The sequence below is a fragment of the Ranitomeya variabilis genome, chromosome 7 (genome assembly GCF_051348905.1).
Source record: "Ranitomeya variabilis isolate aRanVar5 chromosome 7, aRanVar5.hap1, whole genome shotgun sequence".
In the NCBI taxonomy this organism is placed as follows: Eukaryota; Metazoa; Chordata; class Amphibia; order Anura; family Dendrobatidae; genus Ranitomeya; species Ranitomeya variabilis.
The window spans coordinates 92,601,127-92,618,752 of record NC_135238.1 but is presented as its reverse complement, the minus strand read 5'-3'; the positions used below and the strand labels follow the sequence as shown (position 1 = coordinate 92,618,752).

The following is a 17,626-nucleotide window of genomic DNA, read 5'->3' as shown; positions in this document are numbered from 1 at the left end:
TGCCACATGCTTATGATATAGAATATGCAGATAGAAGGAATGCCACGGCAAGGACAAAAGTAGGAAACATTAGGAATGATTGAAAAGATAGGAAGTTTGTTTCTGAGATGATGAAAACAAAGCACTGCTGAGATTTCAACTCAGTGTCTCTTGTTTACAAGACAGTCGCCTTAACCAACTAAGCCACAGGGTCACATGCATTAAAACCTGAGCACTGGTTCATTTCTTATGCAGAAGAAACTCTTAATCTCACAATTGCACTATCAGTAGAGACGTAGCCATGGCAAGTTTGTGAGATAACGATGGAAACAAGGCACTGCTGAGATTCGAACTCAGGGTCTACTGTTTACAAGACAGGCGCTTTAACCAACTAAGCCACAGTGCCACATGCTTATGATACAGAATATGCAGATAGAAGGAATGCCACGGCAAGGACAAAAGTAGGAAACATTAGGAATGATTGAAAAGATAGGAAGTTTGTTTCTGAGATGATGAAAACAAAGCACTGCTGAGATTTCAACTCAGTGTCTCTTGTTTACAAGACAGTCGCCTTAACCAACTAAGCCACAGGGTCACATGCTTACCACATGTATTAAAACCTGAGCACTGGTTCATTTCTTATGCAGAAGAAACTCTTAATCTCACAATTGCACTATCAGTAGAGACGTAGCCATGGTAAATTTGTGAGATGATGATGGAAACAAAGAACTGCTGAGATTCAAACTCAGTGTCTCCTGTTTAAAAGACAGGCGCTTTAACCAACTAAGCCACAGCACCACATGCTTACGATACAGAGTAGGCATGATAGAAAAGATAGGAGGTTTGTTTCTGAGATGATGAAAACAAAGCACTGCTGAGATTTGAACTCAGGGTCTCACGTTTACAAGACAGGTGCTTTAACCAACTAAGCCACAGGGTCACATGCTTACAACATGTATTGAAACCTGAGCACTGGTTCATTTCTTATGCAGAAGAAACTCTTAATCTCACAATTGCACTATCAGTAGAGACGTAGCCATGGCAAGTTTGTGAGATGATGACGGAAACAAGGCACTGTTGAGATTCGAACTCAGGGTCTCCTGTTTACAAGACAGGCGCTTTAACCAACTAAGCCACAGTGCCACATGCTTATGATATAGAATATGCAGATAGAAGGAATGCCACGGCAAGGACAAAAGTAGGAAACATTAGGAATGATTGAAAAGATAGGAAGTTTGTTTCTGAGATGATGAAAACAAAGCACTGCTGAGATTTCAACTCAGTGTCTCTTGTTTACAAGACAGTCGCCTTAACCAACTAAGCCACAGGGTCAAATGCATTAAAACCTGAGCACTGGTTCATTTCTTATGCAGAAGAAACTCTTAATCTCATAATTGCACTATCAGTAGAGACGTAGCCATGGTAAATTTGTGACATGATGATGGAAACAAAGAACTGCTGAGATTCAAACTCAGTGTCTCCTGTTTACAAGACAGGCGCTTTAACCAAATAAGCCACAGCGCCACATGCTTACGATACAGAGTAGGCATGATAGAAAAGATAGGAGGTTTGTTTCTGAGATGATGAAAACAAAGCACTGCTGAGATTTGAACTCAGGGTCTCACGTTTACAAGACAGGTGCTTTAACCAACTAAGCCACAGGGTCACATGCTTACAACATGTATTGAAACCTGAGCACTGGTTCATTTCTTATGCAGAAGAAACTCTTAATCTCACAATTGCACTATCAGTAGAGACGTAGCCATGGCAAGTTTGTGAGATGATGACGGAAACAAGGCACTGTTGAGATTCGAACTCAGGGTCTCCTGTTTACAAGACAGGCGCTTTAACCAACTAAGCCACAGTGCCACATGCTTATGATATAGAATATGCAGATAGAAGGAATGCCACGGCAAGGACAAAAGTAGGAAACATTAGGAATGATTGAAAAGATAGGAAGTTTGTTTCTGAGATGATGAAAACAAAGCACTGCTGAGATTTCAACTCAGTGTCTCTTGTTTACAAGACAGTCGCCTTAACCAACTAAGCCACAGGGTCACATGCTTACCACATGTATTAAAACCTGAGCACTGGTTCATTTCTTATGCAGAAGAAACTCTTAATCTCACAATTGCACTATCAGTAGAGACGTAGCCATGGTAAATTTGTGAGATGATGATGGAAACAAAGAACTGCTGAGATTCAAACTCAGTGTCTCCTGTTTACAAGACAGGCGCTTTAACCAACTAAGCCACAGCACCACATGCTTACGATACAGAGTAGGCATGATAGAAAAGATAGGAGGTTTGTTTCTGAGATGATGAAAACAAAGCACTGCTGAGATTTGAACTCAGGGTCTCACGTTTACAAGACAGGTGCTTTAACCAACTAAGCCACAGGGTCACATGCTTACAACATGCATTAAAACCTGAGCACTGGTTCATTTCTTATGCAGAAGAAACTCTTAATCTCACAATTGCACTATCAGTAGATACGTAGCCATGGCAAGTTTGTGAGATGATGACGGAAACAAGGTACTGTTGAGATTCGAACTCAGGGTCTCCTGTTTACAAGACAGGCGCTTTAACCAACTAAGCCACAGTGCCACATGCTTATGATATAGAATATGCAGATAGAAGGAATGCCACGGCAAGGACAAAAGTAGGAAACATTAGGAATGATTGAAAAGATAGGAAGTTTGTTTCTGAGATGATGAAAACAAAGCACTGCTGAGATTTCAACTCAGTGTCTCTTGTTTACAAGACAGTCGCCTTAACCAACTAAGCCACAGGGTCACATGCATTAAAACCTGAGCACTGGTTCATTTCTTATGCAGAAGAAACTCTTAATCTCACAATTGCACTATCAGTAGAGACGTAGCCATGGCAAGTTTGTGAGATAACGATGGAAACAAGGCACTGCTGAGATTCGAACTCAGGGTCTACTGTTTACAAGACAGGCGCTTTAACCAACTAAGCCACAGTGCCACATGCTTATGATACAGAATATGCAGATAGAAGGAATGCCACGGCAAGGACAAAAGTAGGAAACATTAGGAATGATTGAAAAGATAGGAAGTTTGTTTCTGAGATGATGAAAACAAAGCACTGCTGAGATTTCAACTCAGTGTCTCTTGTTTACAAGACAGTCGCCTTAACCAACTAAGCCACAGGGTCACATGCTTACCACATGTATTAAAACCTGAGCACTGGTTCATTTCTTATGCAGAAGAAACTCTTAATCTCACAATTGCACTATCAGTAGAGACGTAGCCATGGTAAATTTGTGAGATGATGATGGAAACAAAGAACTGCTGAGATTCAAACTCAGTGTCTCCTGTTTAAAAGACAGGCGCTTTAACCAACTAAGCCACAGCACCACATGCTTACGATACAGAGTAGGCATGATAGAAAAGATAGGAGGTTTGTTTCTGAGATGATGAAAACAAAGCACTGCTGAGATTTGAACTCAGGGTCTCACGTTTACAAGACAGGTGCTTTAACCAACTAAGCCACAGGGTCACATGCTTACAACATGTATTGAAACCTGAGCACTGGTTCATTTCTTATGCAGAAGAAACTCTTAATCTCACAATTGCACTATCAGTAGAGACGTAGCCATGGCAAGTTTGTGAGATGATGACGGAAACAAGGCACTGTTGAGATTCGAACTCAGGGTCTCCTGTTTACAAGACAGGCGCTTTAACCAACTAAGCCACAGTGCCACATGCTTATGATATAGAATATGCAGATAGAAGGAATGCCACGGCAAGGACAAAAGTAGGAAACATTAGGAATGATTGAAAAGATAGGAAGTTTGTTTCTGAGATGATGAAAACAAAGCACTGCTGAGATTTCAACTCAGTGTCTCTTGTTTACAAGACAGTCGCCTTAACCAACTAAGCCACAGGGTCACATGCTTACCACATGTATTAAAACCTGAGCACTGGTTCATTTCTTATGCAGAAGAAACTCTTAATCTCACAATTGCACTATCAGTAGAGACGTAGCCATGGTAAATTTGTGAGATGATGATGGAAACAAAGAACTGCTGAGATTCAAACTCAGTGTCTCCTGTTTACAAGACAGGCGCTTTAACCAACTAAGCCACAGCACCACATGCTTACGATACAGAGTAGGCATGATAGAAAAGATAGGAGGTTTGTTTCTGAGATGATGAAAACAAAGCACTGCTGAGATTTGAACTCAGGGTCTCACGTTTACAAGACAGGTGCTTTAACCAACTAAGCCACAGGGTCACATGCTTACAACATGCATTAAAACCTGAGCACTGGTTCATTTCTTATGCAGAAGAAACTCTTAATCTCACAATTGCACTATCAGTAGATACGTAGCTATGGCAAGTTTGTGAGATGATGACGGAAACAAGGTACTGTTGAGATTCGAACTCAGGGTCTCCTGTTTACAAGACAGGCGCTTTAACCAACTAAGCCACAGTGCCACATGCTTATGATATAGAATATGCAGATAGAAGGAATGCCACGGCAAGGACAAAAGTAGGAAACATTAGGAATGATTGAAAAGATAGGAAGTTTGTTTCTGAGATGATGAAAACAAAGCACTGCTGAGATTTCAACTCAGTGTCTCTTGTTTACAAGACAGTCGCCTTAACCAACTAAGCCACAGGGTCACATGCATTAAAACCTGAGCACTGGTTCATTTCTTATGCAGAAGAAACTCTTAATCTCACAATTGCACTATCAGTAGAGACGTAGCCATGGCAAGTTTGTGAGATAACGATGGAAACAAGGCACTGCTGAGATTCGAACTCAGGGTCTACTGTTTACAAGACAGGCGCTTTAACCAACTAAGCCACAGTGCCACATGCTTATGATACAGAATATGCAGATAGAAGGAATGCCACGGCAAGGACAAAAGTAGGAAACATTAGGAATGATTGAAAAGATAGGAAGTTTGTTTCTGAGATGATGAAAACAAAGCACTGCTGAGATTTCAACTCAGTGTCTCTTGTTTACAAGACAGTCGCCTTAACCAACTAAGCCACAGGGTCACATGCTTACCACATGTATTAAAACCTGAGCACTGGTTCATTTCTTATGCAGAAGAAACTCTTAATCTCACAATTGCACTATCAGTAGAGACGTAGCCATGGTAAATTTGTGAGATGATGATGGAAACAAAGAACTGCTGAGATTCAAACTCAGTGTCTCCTGTTTAAAAGACAGGCGCTTTAACCAACTAAGCCACAGCACCACATGCTTACGATACAGAGTAGGCATGATAGAAAAGATAGGAGGTTTGTTTCTGAGATGATGAAAACAAAGCACTGCTGAGATTTGAACTCAGGGTCTCACGTTTACAAGACAGGTGCTTTAACCAACTAAGCCACAGGGTCACATGCTTACAACATGTATTGAAACCTGAGCACTGGTTCATTTCTTATGCAGAAGAAACTCTTAATCTCACAATTGCACTATCAGTAGAGACGTAGCCATGGCAAGTTTGTGAGATGATGACGGAAACAAGGCACTGTTGAGATTCGAACTCAGGGTCTCCTGTTTACAAGACAGGCGCTTTAACCAACTAAGCCACAGTGCCACATGCTTATGATATAGAATATGCAGATAGAAGGAATGCCACGGCAAGGACAAAAGTAGGAAACATTAGGAATGATTGAAAAGATAGGAAGTTTGTTTCTGAGATGATGAAAACAAAGCACTGCTGAGATTTCAACTCAGTGTCTCTTGTTTACAAGACAGTCGCCTTAACCAACTAAGCCACAGGGTCACATGCTTACCACATGTATTAAAACCTGAGCACTGGTTCATTTCTTATGCAGAAGAAACTCTTAATCTCACAATTGCACTATCAGTAGAGACGTAGCCATGGTAAATTTGTGAGATGATGATGGAAACAAAGAACTGCTGAGATTCAAACTCAGTGTCTCCTGTTTACAAGACAGGCGCTTTAACCAACTAAGCCACAGCACCACATGCTTACGATACAGAGTAGGCATGATAGAAAAGATAGGAGGTTTGTTTCTGAGATGATGAAAACAAAGCACTGCTGAGATTTGAACTCAGGGTCTCACGTTTACAAGACAGGTGCTTTAACCAACTAAGCCACAGGGTCACATGCTTACAACATGCATTAAAACCTGAGCACTGGTTCATTTCTTATGCAGAAGAAACTCTTAATCTCACAATTGCACTATCAGTAGATACGTAGCTATGGCAAGTTTGTGAGATGATGACGGAAACAAGGTACTGTTGAGATTCGAACTCAGGGTCTCCTGTTTACAAGACAGGCGCTTTAACCAACTAAGCCACAGTGCCACATGCTTATGATATAGAATATGCAGATAGAAGGAATGCCACGGCAAGGACAAAAGTAGGAAACATTAGGAATGATTGAAAAGATAGGAAGTTTGTTTCTGAGATGATGAAAACAAAGCACTGCTGAGATTTCAACTCAGTGTCTCTTGTTTACAAGACAGTCGCCTTAACCAACTAAGCCACAGGGTCACATGCATTAAAACCTGAGCACTGGTTCATTTCTTATGCAGAAGAAACTCTTAATCTCACAATTGCACTATCAGTAGAGACGTAGCCATGGCAAGTTTGTGAGATAACGATGGAAACAAGGCACTGCTGAGATTCGAACTCAGGGTCTACTGTTTACAAGACAGGCGCTTTAACCAACTAAGCCACAGTGCCACATGCTTATGATACAGAATATGCAGATAGAAGGAATGCCACGGCAAGGACAAAAGTAGGAAACATTAGGAATGATTGAAAAGATAGGAAGTTTGTTTCTGAGATGATGAAAACAAAGCACTGCTGAGATTTCAACTCAGTGTCTCTTGTTTACAAGACAGTCGCCTTAACCAACTAAGCCACAGGGTCACATGCTTACCACATGTATTAAAACCTGAGCACTGGTTCATTTCTTATGCAGAAGAAACTCTTAATCTCACAATTGCACTATCAGTAGAGACGTAGCCATGGTAAATTTGTGAGATGATGATGGAAACAAAGAACTGCTGAGATTCAAACTCAGTGTCTCCTGTTTAAAAGACAGGCGCTTTAACCAACTAAGCCACAGCACCACATGCTTACGATACAGAGTAGGCATGATAGAAAAGATAGGAGGTTTGTTTCTGAGATGATGAAAACAAAGCACTGCTGAGATTTGAACTCAGGGTCTCACGTTTACAAGACAGGTGCTTTAACCAACTAAGCCACAGGGTCACATGCTTACAACATGTATTGAAACCTGAGCACTGGTTCATTTCTTATGCAGAAGAAACTCTTAATCTCACAATTGCACTATCAGTAGAGACGTAGCCATGGCAAGTTTGTGAGATGATGACGGAAACAAGGCACTGTTGAGATTCGAACTCAGGGTCTCCTGTTTACAAGACAGGCGCTTTAACCAACTAAGCCACAGTGCCACATGCTTATGATATAGAATATGCAGATAGAAGGAATGCCACGGCAAGGACAAAAGTAGGAAACATTAGGAATGATTGAAAAGATAGGAAGTTTGTTTCTGAGATGATGAAAACAAAGCACTGCTGAGATTTCAACTCAGTGTCTCTTGTTTACAAGACAGTCGCCTTAACCAACTAAGCCACAGGGTCACATGCTTACCACATGTATTAAAACCTGAGCACTGGTTCATTTCTTATGCAGAAGAAACTCTTAATCTCACAATTGCACTATCAGTAGAGACGTAGCCATGGTAAATTTGTGAGATGATGATGGAAACAAAGAACTGCTGAGATTCAAACTCAGTGTCTCCTGTTTACAAGACAGGCGCTTTAACCAACTAAGCCACAGCACCACATGCTTACGATACAGAGTAGGCATGATAGAAAAGATAGGAGGTTTGTTTCTGAGATGATGAAAACAAAGCACTGCTGAGATTTGAACTCAGGGTCTCACGTTTACAAGACAGGTGCTTTAACCAACTAAGCCACAGGGTCACATGCTTACAACATGCATTAAAACCTGAGCACTGGTTCATTTCTTATGCAGAAGAAACTCTTAATCTCACAATTGCACTATCAGTAGATACGTAGCCATGGCAAGTTTGTGAGATGATGACGGAAACAAGGTACTGTTGAGATTCGAACTCAGGGTCTCCTGTTTACAAGACAGGCGCTTTAACCAACTAAGCCACAGTGCCACATGCTTATGATATAGAATATGCAGATAGAAGGAATGCCACGGCAAGGACAAAAGTAGGAAACATTAGGAATGATTGAAAAGATAGGAAGTTTGTTTCTGAGATGATGAAAACAAAGCACTGCTGAGATTTCAACTCAGTGTCTCTTGTTTACAAGACAGTCGCCTTAACCAACTAAGCCACAGGGTCACATGCATTAAAACCTGAGCACTGGTTCATTTCTTATGCAGAAGAAACTCTTAATCTCACAATTGCACTATCAGTAGAGACGTAGCCATGGCAAGTTTGTGAGATAACGATGGAAACAAGGCACTGCTGAGATTCGAACTCAGGGTCTACTGTTTACAAGACAGGCGCTTTAACCAACTAAGCCACAGTGCCACATGCTTATGATACAGAATATGCAGATAGAAGGAATGCCACGGCAAGGACAAAAGTAGGAAACATTAGGAATGATTGAAAAGATAGGAAGTTTGTTTCTGAGATGATGAAAACAAAGCACTGCTGAGATTTCAACTCAGTGTCTCTTGTTTACAAGACAGTCGCCTTAACCAACTAAGCCACAGGGTCACATGCATTAAAACCTGAGCACTGGTTCATTTCTTATGCAGAAGAAACTCTTAATCTCACAATTGCACTATCAGTAGAGACGTAGCCATGGTAAATTTGTGAGATGATGATGGAAACAAAGAACTGCTGAGATTCAAACTCAGTGTCTCCTGTTTAAAAGACAGGCGCTTTAACCAACTAAGCCACAGCACCACATGCTTACGATACAGAGTAGGCATGATAGAAAAGATAGGAGGTTTGTTTCTGAGATGATGAAAACAAAGCACTGCTGAGATTTGAACTCAGGGTCTCACGTTTACAAGACAGGTGCTTTAACCAACTAAGCCACAGGGTCACATGCTTACAACATGTATTGAAACGTGAGCACTGGTTCATTTCTTATGCAGAAGAAACTCTTAATCTCACAATTGCACTATCAGTAGAGACGTAGCCATGGCAAGTTTGTGAGATGATGACGGAAACAAGGCACTGTTGAGATTCGAACTCAGGGTCTCCTGTTTACAAGACAGGCGCTTTAACCAACTAAGCCACAGTGCCACATGCTTATGATATAGAATATGCAGATAGAAGGAATGCCACGGCAAGGACAAAAGTAGGAAACATTAGGAATGATTGAAAAGATAGGAAGTTTGTTTCTGAGATGATGAAAACAAAGCACTGCTGAGATTTCAACTCAGTGTCTCTTGTTTACAAGACAGTCGCCTTAACCAACTAAGCCACAGGGTCACATGCTTACCACATGTATTAAAACCTGAGCACTGGTTCATTTCTTATGCAGAAGAAACTCTTAAACTCACAATTGCACTATCAGTAGAGACGTAGCCATGGCAAGTTTGTGAGATGATGATGGAAACAAGGCACTGCTGAGATTCGAACTCGGGGTCTCCTGTTATGACCCCAATGGCGAGGGTCTCAGCGGAACGTGGAAGTCTGCAGAATACAAAAATCCAGCTCATAGTGCAATGGTAACTGGGTTGACCATATATCTACTCCTAACGCCAACACTAGAAGTAGCCGGGGATCATTCCTACGTTGATTCTAGATGACACGCGCCAGCCGGAGAATCTAGCTACCCCTAGTAGAGGAAAACAAAGACCTTTCTTGCCTCCAGAGAAGGGGACCCCAAAGCTGGATAGAAGCCCCCCACAAATAATGACGGTGAGGTAAGAGGAAATGACAAACACAGCACAGAGAGGCCCGCTTACTGATAGCAGAATAAAGAAAGGTAACTTATATGGTCAACAAAAACCCTATCAAAATCCACACTGGAAATTCAAGAACCCCCGAACCGTCTAACGGTCCGGGGGGAGAACACCAGCCCCCTAGAGCTTCCAGCAAAGGTCAGGATATAGATTAGGAACAAGCTGGACAAAAATACAAAACCAAAACAAATAGCAAAAAGCAAAAGGCAGACTTAGCTGATATAACTGGAACCAGGATCAGTAGACAAGAGCACAGCAGACTAGCTCTGATAACTACGTTGCCAGGCATTGAACTGAAGGTCCAGGGAGCTTATATAGCAACACCCCTAACTAACGACCCAGGTGCGGATAAAAGGAATGACAGAAAAACCAGAGTCAAAAAACTAGTAACCACTAGAGGGAGCAAAAAGCAAATTCACAACAGTACCCCCCCCTTAGTGAGGGGTCACCGAACCCTCACCACGACCACCAGGGTGATCAGGATGAGCGGCATGAAAGGCACGAACTAAATCGGCCGCATGAACATCAGAGGCGACCACCCAGGAATTATCCTCCTGACCATAGCTGTTGTGAATTTGGATTCTGGGCTCCCCCGGTGGCCGCTTGTGGAATTGGACTTGTCATCCTCTTTCCTGTTTCACCTGGTTCCATCAGTAGTGGGTGTCGCTATTTAAGCTCATTTCTCTGGTGGTTTCTTGCCGGTCAACAATGTTATCTGATGCCTCTCAGTGCTTGTTCCTGCTTCTAGACAACTACTAGATAAGTTGGACTTTTGTCCATGTTTTGTTTTGCCTATTTGTTCCAGTTCACAGCTGAAGTTTTGTTACTGTGTCTGGAAAGCTCTCGTTGATCAGGGATTGCTACTCTGGCGTTATGAGTTAATGCCAGAGTTTAAGGTAATCTCTGGATGGTGTTTTGTTAGTGTTTTTCTGCTGACCATGAAAGTATACTATCTGTCTTCTGCTATTTAGTAAGCGGACCTCAAATTTGCTAAGACTATTTTCCTGCTGCGTTTGTTGTTTCATCTGAACTCACCGTCATTATATGTGGGGGGCTACTGTCTTCTTTGGAATATTTCTCTAGAGGTGAGCCAGGTCTTATATTTCCCTCTGCTAGCTATTTAGGTCTTAGGCCAGAGCTGGGCATCTAGCGATAAATAGGAAATGCTACCTGGCTATTTCTAGTTGCGCGGCAGGCTTAGTTCATGGTCAGTATAGTTCCATCTTCCGAGAGCTTGTCCCTCTATAGGCTTGCTATGATCTCTGCCTGCAGAGATCATGACAGTTTGACCGGCCCCTAAAGTGTTAAAGACCCAGGTTGAGAAAGGAGAGTTATAAGAAGTCTGCTGGAATTTTTTTTTTTTTTCCTTCAGTCTGCCTTGCTGCAGTCTTTTTTCTCTCTCTCCTCCTAATCTCTGTATGCTCTGTGTGCACCTGACAATAATGGATCTCCAGAGTGTGACTGTGGGTTTGAATAATCTCATCACGAAAGTACAAAATTTACAAGATTTTGTGGTACATGCTCCGGTATCTGAGCCGAGAATTCCTTTGCCGGAGTTCTTTACAGGGAATAGAGCTAGCTTCCAGAATTTCCGAAATAATTGTAAGCTTTATTTGTCCCTGAAGTCTCGTTCAGCTGGAGACCCTGCTCAGCAGGTTAGGATTGTGATTTCCTTGCTCAGGGGTGACCCTCAAGATTGGGCCTTCTCATTGCCAGCAGGGGATCCTGCGTTACGCGATGTGGATGCGTTTTTTCTGGCCTTGGGCTTGCTTTATGAGGAACCTCATTTGGAACTTCAGGCAGAAAAAACTTTGATGGCACTATCTCAGGGGCAAGACGAAGCTGAAGTTTTCTGCCAAAAATTCCGTAAATGGTCTGTGCTTACTCAGTGGAATGAGTGCGCCCTGGCGGCAACTTTCAGAGAAGGTCTCTCTGATGCCGTTAAGGATGTTATGGTGGGGTTCCCTTTGCCTGCAGGTCTGAATGAGTCCATGACAATGGCTATTCAGATTGATAGGCGTCTGCGGGAGCGCAAACCGGTGCACCATCTGGCGGTGTCTATGGAAAAGACGCCAGAAAGTATGCAGTGTGATAGAATTCTGTCCAGGAGCGAGCGACAGAATTTTAGACGGAAGAATGGATTGTGTTTCTATTGTGGGGATTCTACTCATGTTATATCAGCATGCTCTAGGCGTACAAAGAAGCTTGATAAGTCTGTTTCCATTGGCACCATTCAGTCTAAGTTTATTTTGTCTGTAACCCTGATTTGCTCTTTGTCATCCATTGCCACGGACGCCTATGTTGACTCTGGCGCCGCTCTGAGTCTTATGGATTGGTCCTTTGCCAATCATTGTGGTTTTGATTTAGAGCCTTTGGAGACTCTTATTCCTCTGAAGGGGATTGACTCCACCCCATTGGCTAATAATAAACCACAATACTGGACACAAGTAACCATGCGTATCAATCCGGATCACCAGGAGATTATTCGTTTCCTGGTGCTGTATAATTTACATGACGATTTGGTACTGGGATTGCCATGGTTGCAGTCTCACAACCCAGTCTTGGACTGGAGAGCAATGTCTGTGTTGAGCTGGGGATGTAAGGGTATTCATGGGGACGTACCTTTGGTTTCTATTTCGTCGTCCATTCCCTCTGAAGTCCCTGAGTTCCTCTCTGATTATCAAGACGTCTTTGACGAACCCAAGCTTGGGTCGTTACCTCCGCACCGTGAGTGCGATTGTGCCATAGATTTGATACCGGGTTGTAAATATCCAAAGGGTCGTTTGTTTAATTTGTCTGTGCCGGAACATGCTGCTATGCGGGAATATATAAAGGAGTCTTTGGAAAAGGGACATATTCGTCCATCTTCTTCTCCCTTGGGAGCTGGGTTTTTCTTTGTCTCAAAAAAAGACGGCTCTTTGAGACCATGTATTGATTATCGGCTTCTGAATAAGATCACTGTTAAGTATCAATACCCATTGCCATTGCTTACTGATTTGTTTGCTCGTATAGAGGGTGCTAAGTGGTTCTCTAAAATTGATCTTCGTGGGGCGTATAATTTGGTGCGGATCAGGCAGGGGGATGAGTGGAAGACCGCATTTAATACGCCCGAGGGCCACTTTGAGTATTTGGTCATGCCTTTTGGTCTTTCTAATGCCCCTTCAGTTTTCCAGTCTTTTATGCATGATATTTTCCGCGATTTTCTGGATAAATTTATGATAATATATCTGGATGATATTCTGATTTTTTCTGATGACTGGGACTCTCATGTCCAGCAGGTCAGGAGAGTTTTTCAGGTTCTGCGGTCTAATTCTTTATGTGTGAAGGGGTCTAAGTGCGTTTTTGGGGTCCAGAAAATTTCCTTTTTGGGGTATATTTTTTCTCCCTCTTCCATTGAGATGGATCCCGTCAAGGTGCAAGCTATTTGTGACTGGACTCAGCCCTCCTCTCTTAAGGGTCTTCAGAGATTTTTGGGCTTTGCCAACTTTTACCGCCGATTTATTGCTGGTTTTTCGGATGTCGTTAAACCACTGACTGATTTGACCAGACAAGGCGCTGATGTTGCTAATTGGTCCTCTCATGCTGTAGAGGCCTTTCAGGAGCTTAAGCGCCGTTTTGCCTCTGCCCCTGTGTTGCGTCAGCCTGATGTGAATCTGCCTTTTCAGGTTGAGGTTGACGCTTCGGAGATCGGAGCTGGGGCAGTGTTGTCGCAGAAAGGTTCCGACTGCTCCGTCATTAGGCCTTGTGCCTTCTTTTCTCGCAAATTTTCGCCCGCAGAGCGGAATTATGATGTTGGGAATCGGGAGCTTTTGGCCATGAAGTGGGCGTTTGAGGAGTGGCGCCATTGGCTCGAGGGGGCTAGGCATCAGGTGGTGGTATTGACTGACCACAAAAATTTGATTTATCTTGAGACTGCCAGACGCCTGAATCCTAGACAGGCGCGCTGGTCTTTATTTTTTTCTCGCTTTAATTTTGTGGTGTCATACCTACCGGGTTCTAAGAATGTTAAGGCAGATGCCCTTTCTAGGAGTTTTGACCCGGACTCTCCTGGTAATTCTGAACCCACAGGTATCCTTAGGGAGGGAGTAATTTTGTCGGCCGTTTCTCCTGATCTGCGGCGGTCCTTGCAAGAGTTTCAGGCGGATAGACCGGATCGTTGTCCGCCTGATAGACTGTTTGTTCCGGATGATTGGACCAGCAGAGTCATCTCTGAGGTACATTCTTCTGCATTGGCAGGTCATCCCGGAATTTTTGGTACCAGGGATTTGGTGGCAAGATCCTTCTGGTGGCCTTCCCTGTCACGAGATGTGCGAGTCTTTGTGCAGTCATGTGACGTTTGTGCTCGGGCCAAGTCTTGTAGTTCTCGGGCTAGCGGACTGCTGTTGCCCTTGCCTATTCCTAAGAGGCCTTGGACACACATCTCGATGGATTTTATTTCAGATCTGCCTGTTTCCCAGAAGATGTCTGTCATCTGGGTGGTCTGTGACCGTTTCTCTAAAATGGTCCATTTGGTTCCTCTGCCCAAGTTGCCTTCTTCTTCTGAGTTGGTTCCTCTGTTTTTTCAGAATGTTGTCCGATTGCACGGTATTCCTGAGAATATTGTTTCTGACAGAGGTACCCAATTTGTGTCTAGATTTTGGCGGGCATTCTGTGCTAGGATGGGCATAGATTTGTCTTTTTCATCTGCTTTTCACCCTCAGACTAATGGCCAGACCGAGCGGACTAATCAGACCCTTGAGACATATCTGAGGTGTTTTGTCTCTGCTGACCAGGATGATTGGGTTGCTTTTTTGCCATTGGCAGAGTTCGCCCTCAATAATCGGGCCAGTTCTTCCACCTTGGTGTCCCCGTTTTTCTGTAATTCGGGGTTTCACCCTCGATTTTCCTCCGGTCAGGTGGAATCCTCGGATTGTCCTGGAGTGGATGCGGTGGTGGAGAGATTGCATCACATCTGGGGGCAGGTTATGGACAATTTGAAGTTGTCCCAGGAGAAGACTCAGCGTTTTGCCAACCGTCATCGTCGTGTTGGTTCTCGGCTTTGTGTTGGAGATTTAGTGTGGTTGTCTTCTCGTTTTGTCCCTATGAGGGTCTCTTCTCCTAAGTTTAAACCTCGGTTCATCGGCCCTTATAGAATATTGGAGATTCTTAATCCTGTTTCTTTCCGTTTGGACCTCCCTGCGTCCTTTTCCATTCATAACGTTTTTCATCGGTCGTTATTGCGCAGGTATGAGGTACCTGTTGTACCTTCAGTTGAGCCTCCTGCTCCGGTGTTGGTTGAGGGTGAGTTGGAGTACGTTGTGGAGAAAATTTTGGACTCTCGTGTTTCCAGACGGAAACTCCAGTATCTGGTCAACTGGAAGGGTTACGGCCAGGAGGATAATTCTTGGGTCAATGCATCTGATGTTCATGCTTCTGATCTTGTTCGTGCCTTCCATAGGGCTCATCCTGGTCGCCCTGGTGGATCTGGTGAGGGTTCGGTGCCCCCTCCTTGAGGGGGGGGTACTGTTGTGAATTTGGATTCTGGGCTCCCCCGGTGGCCGCTTGTGGAATTGGACTTGTCATCCTCTTTCCTGTTTCACCTGGTTCCATCAGTAGTGGGTGTCGCTATTTAAGCTCATTTCTCTGGTGGTTTCTTGCCGGTCAACAATGTTATCTGATGCCTCTCAGTGCTTGTTCCTGCTTCTAGACAACTACTAGATAAGTTGGACTTTTGTCCATGTTTTGTTTTGCCTATTTGTTCCAGTTCACAGCTGAAGTTTTGTTACTGTGTCTGGAAAGCTCTCGTTGATCAGGGATTGCTACTCTGGCGTTATGAGTTAATGCCAGAGTTTAAGGTAATCTCTGGATGGTGTTTTGTTAGTGTTTTTCTGCTGACCATGAAAGTATACTATCTGTCTTCTGCTATTTAGTAAGCGGACCTCAAATTTGCTAAGACTATTTTCCTGCTGCGTTTGTTGTTTCATCTGAACTCACCGTCATTATATGTGGGGGGCTACTGTCTTCTTTGGAATATTTCTCTAGAGGTGAGCCAGGTCTTATATTTCCCTCTGCTAGCTATTTAGGTCTTAGGCCAGAGCTGGGCATCTAGCGATAAATAGGAAATGCTACCTGGCTATTTCTAGTTGCGCGGCAGGCTTAGTTCATGGTCAGTATAGTTCCATCTTCCGAGAGCTTGTCCCTCTATAGGCTTGCTATGATCTCTGCCTGCAGAGATCATGACACATAGCCCTTCCACTTGACCAGGTACTGAAGCCTCCGCCTGGAGAGGCGAGAATCCAAGATCTTCTCCACCACGTACTCCAACTCGCCCTCAACCAACACCGGAGCAGGAGGCTCAGCAGAAGGAACTACAGGCACAATGTACCGCCGCAACAAGGACCTATGAAATACATTGTGAATAGCAAACGACACAGGAAGATCCAGACGAAAAGATACAGGATTAAGGATTTCCAATATCTTGTAAGGCCCAATAAAACGAGGTTTAAATTTGGGAGAGGAGACCTTCATAGGAACAAAGCGGGAAGAAAGCCATACCAAATCCCCAACGCGTAGTCGGGGACCCACACCGCGGCGGCGGTTGGCAAAGCGCTGAGCCTTCTCCTGTGACAACTTCAAGTTGTCCACCACATGATTCCAGATCTGCTGCAACCTATCCACCACAGAATCCACCCCAGGACAGTCAGAAGGCTCCACATGACCCGAAGAAAAGCGAGGATGGAAACCAGAGTTGCAGAAAAAAGGCGAAACCAAGGTGGCGGAACTAGCCCGATTATTAAGGGCAAACTCAGCCAACGGCAAGAATGTCACCCAATCGTCCTGATCAGCAGAGACAAAACACCTCAAATAAGCCTCCAAAGTCTGATTGGTTCGCTCCGTCTGTCCATTAGTCTGAGGATGGAAAGCAGACGAAAACGACAAATCAATGCCCATCCTACTACAAAAGGATCGCCAGAACCTGGAAACGAACTGGGATCCTCTGTCTGACACAATATTCTCAGGGATGCCGTGCAAACGAACCACGTTCTGGAAAAACACAGGAACCAGATCGGAAGAGGAAGGCAGCTTAGGCAAAGGAACCAAATGGACCATCTTGGAGAAGCGATCACATATCACCCAGATAACGGACATGCCCTGAGATAGCGGAAGATCAGAAATGAAATCCATGGAGATATGTGTCCAAGGTCTCTTCGGGACAGGCAAGGGCAAGAGAAAACCGCTGGCACGAGAACAGCAAGGCTTAGCTCGAGCACAAGTCCCACAGGACTGCACAAATGACCGCACATCCCTTGACAAGGAAGGCCACCAAAAGGACCTGGCCACCAGATCTCTGGTGCCAAAAATTCCCGGGTGACCTGCCAACACCGAGGAATGAACCTCGGAAATAACTCTGCTGGTCCACTTATCCGGGACAAACAGTCTGTCAGGTGGACAAGACTCAGGCCTATCAGCCTGAAATCTCTGCAACACACGTCGCAGATCCGGAGAAATAGCTGACAAGATAACTCCATCTTTAAGAATACCAACAGGATCCGCGACTCCAGGAGCATCAGGCACAAAGCTCCTAGAAAGAGCATCGGCCTTCACATTCTTTGAACCTGGTAAATACGAGACAACAAAATCAAAGCGGGAGAAAAACAATGACCAGCGGGCCTGTCTCGGATTAAGGCGTTTAGCAGACTCGAGATACATCAGATTTTTGTGATC

At 43.9% G+C, this 17,626-nt stretch overlaps 11 non-coding genes across 11 annotated transcripts; all 11 read right to left on the bottom strand.

Moving 5' to 3' along the window:
• Window positions 1–311: 311 nt before the first annotated feature.
• Window positions 312–385, bottom strand: TRNAT-UGU (transfer RNA threonine (anticodon UGU)). The gene has a single exon. It is a non-coding gene; the product is annotated as a tRNA-Thr (tRNA).
• A 663-nt stretch (window positions 386–1,048) lies between these two features.
• On the bottom strand, window positions 1,049–1,122 carry TRNAT-UGU (transfer RNA threonine (anticodon UGU)). Its single transcript has one exon. It is a non-coding gene; the product is annotated as a tRNA-Thr (tRNA).
• Window positions 1,123–1,774: 652 nt separating this feature from the next.
• Window positions 1,775–1,848, bottom strand: TRNAT-UGU (transfer RNA threonine (anticodon UGU)). The gene has a single exon. It is a non-coding gene; the product is annotated as a tRNA-Thr (tRNA).
• Window positions 1,849–2,892: 1,044 nt separating this feature from the next.
• TRNAT-UGU (transfer RNA threonine (anticodon UGU)) lies at window positions 2,893–2,966 on the bottom strand. The gene has a single exon. It is a non-coding gene; the product is annotated as a tRNA-Thr (tRNA).
• A 663-nt stretch (window positions 2,967–3,629) lies between these two features.
• Window positions 3,630–3,703, bottom strand: TRNAT-UGU (transfer RNA threonine (anticodon UGU)). Its single transcript has one exon. It is a non-coding gene; the product is annotated as a tRNA-Thr (tRNA).
• Window positions 3,704–4,747: 1,044 nt separating this feature from the next.
• On the bottom strand, window positions 4,748–4,821 carry TRNAT-UGU (transfer RNA threonine (anticodon UGU)). The gene has a single exon. It is a non-coding gene; the product is annotated as a tRNA-Thr (tRNA).
• Window positions 4,822–5,484: 663 nt separating this feature from the next.
• TRNAT-UGU (transfer RNA threonine (anticodon UGU)) lies at window positions 5,485–5,558 on the bottom strand. The gene has a single exon. It is a non-coding gene; the product is annotated as a tRNA-Thr (tRNA).
• A 1,044-nt stretch (window positions 5,559–6,602) lies between these two features.
• On the bottom strand, window positions 6,603–6,676 carry TRNAT-UGU (transfer RNA threonine (anticodon UGU)). The gene has a single exon. It is a non-coding gene; the product is annotated as a tRNA-Thr (tRNA).
• Window positions 6,677–7,339: 663 nt separating this feature from the next.
• Window positions 7,340–7,413, bottom strand: TRNAT-UGU (transfer RNA threonine (anticodon UGU)). The gene has a single exon. It is a non-coding gene; the product is annotated as a tRNA-Thr (tRNA).
• A 1,044-nt stretch (window positions 7,414–8,457) lies between these two features.
• On the bottom strand, window positions 8,458–8,531 carry TRNAT-UGU (transfer RNA threonine (anticodon UGU)). Its single transcript has one exon. It is a non-coding gene; the product is annotated as a tRNA-Thr (tRNA).
• Window positions 8,532–9,183: 652 nt separating this feature from the next.
• Window positions 9,184–9,257, bottom strand: TRNAT-UGU (transfer RNA threonine (anticodon UGU)). Its single transcript has one exon. It is a non-coding gene; the product is annotated as a tRNA-Thr (tRNA).
• Between the last annotated feature and the right edge of the window lie 8,369 nt (window positions 9,258–17,626).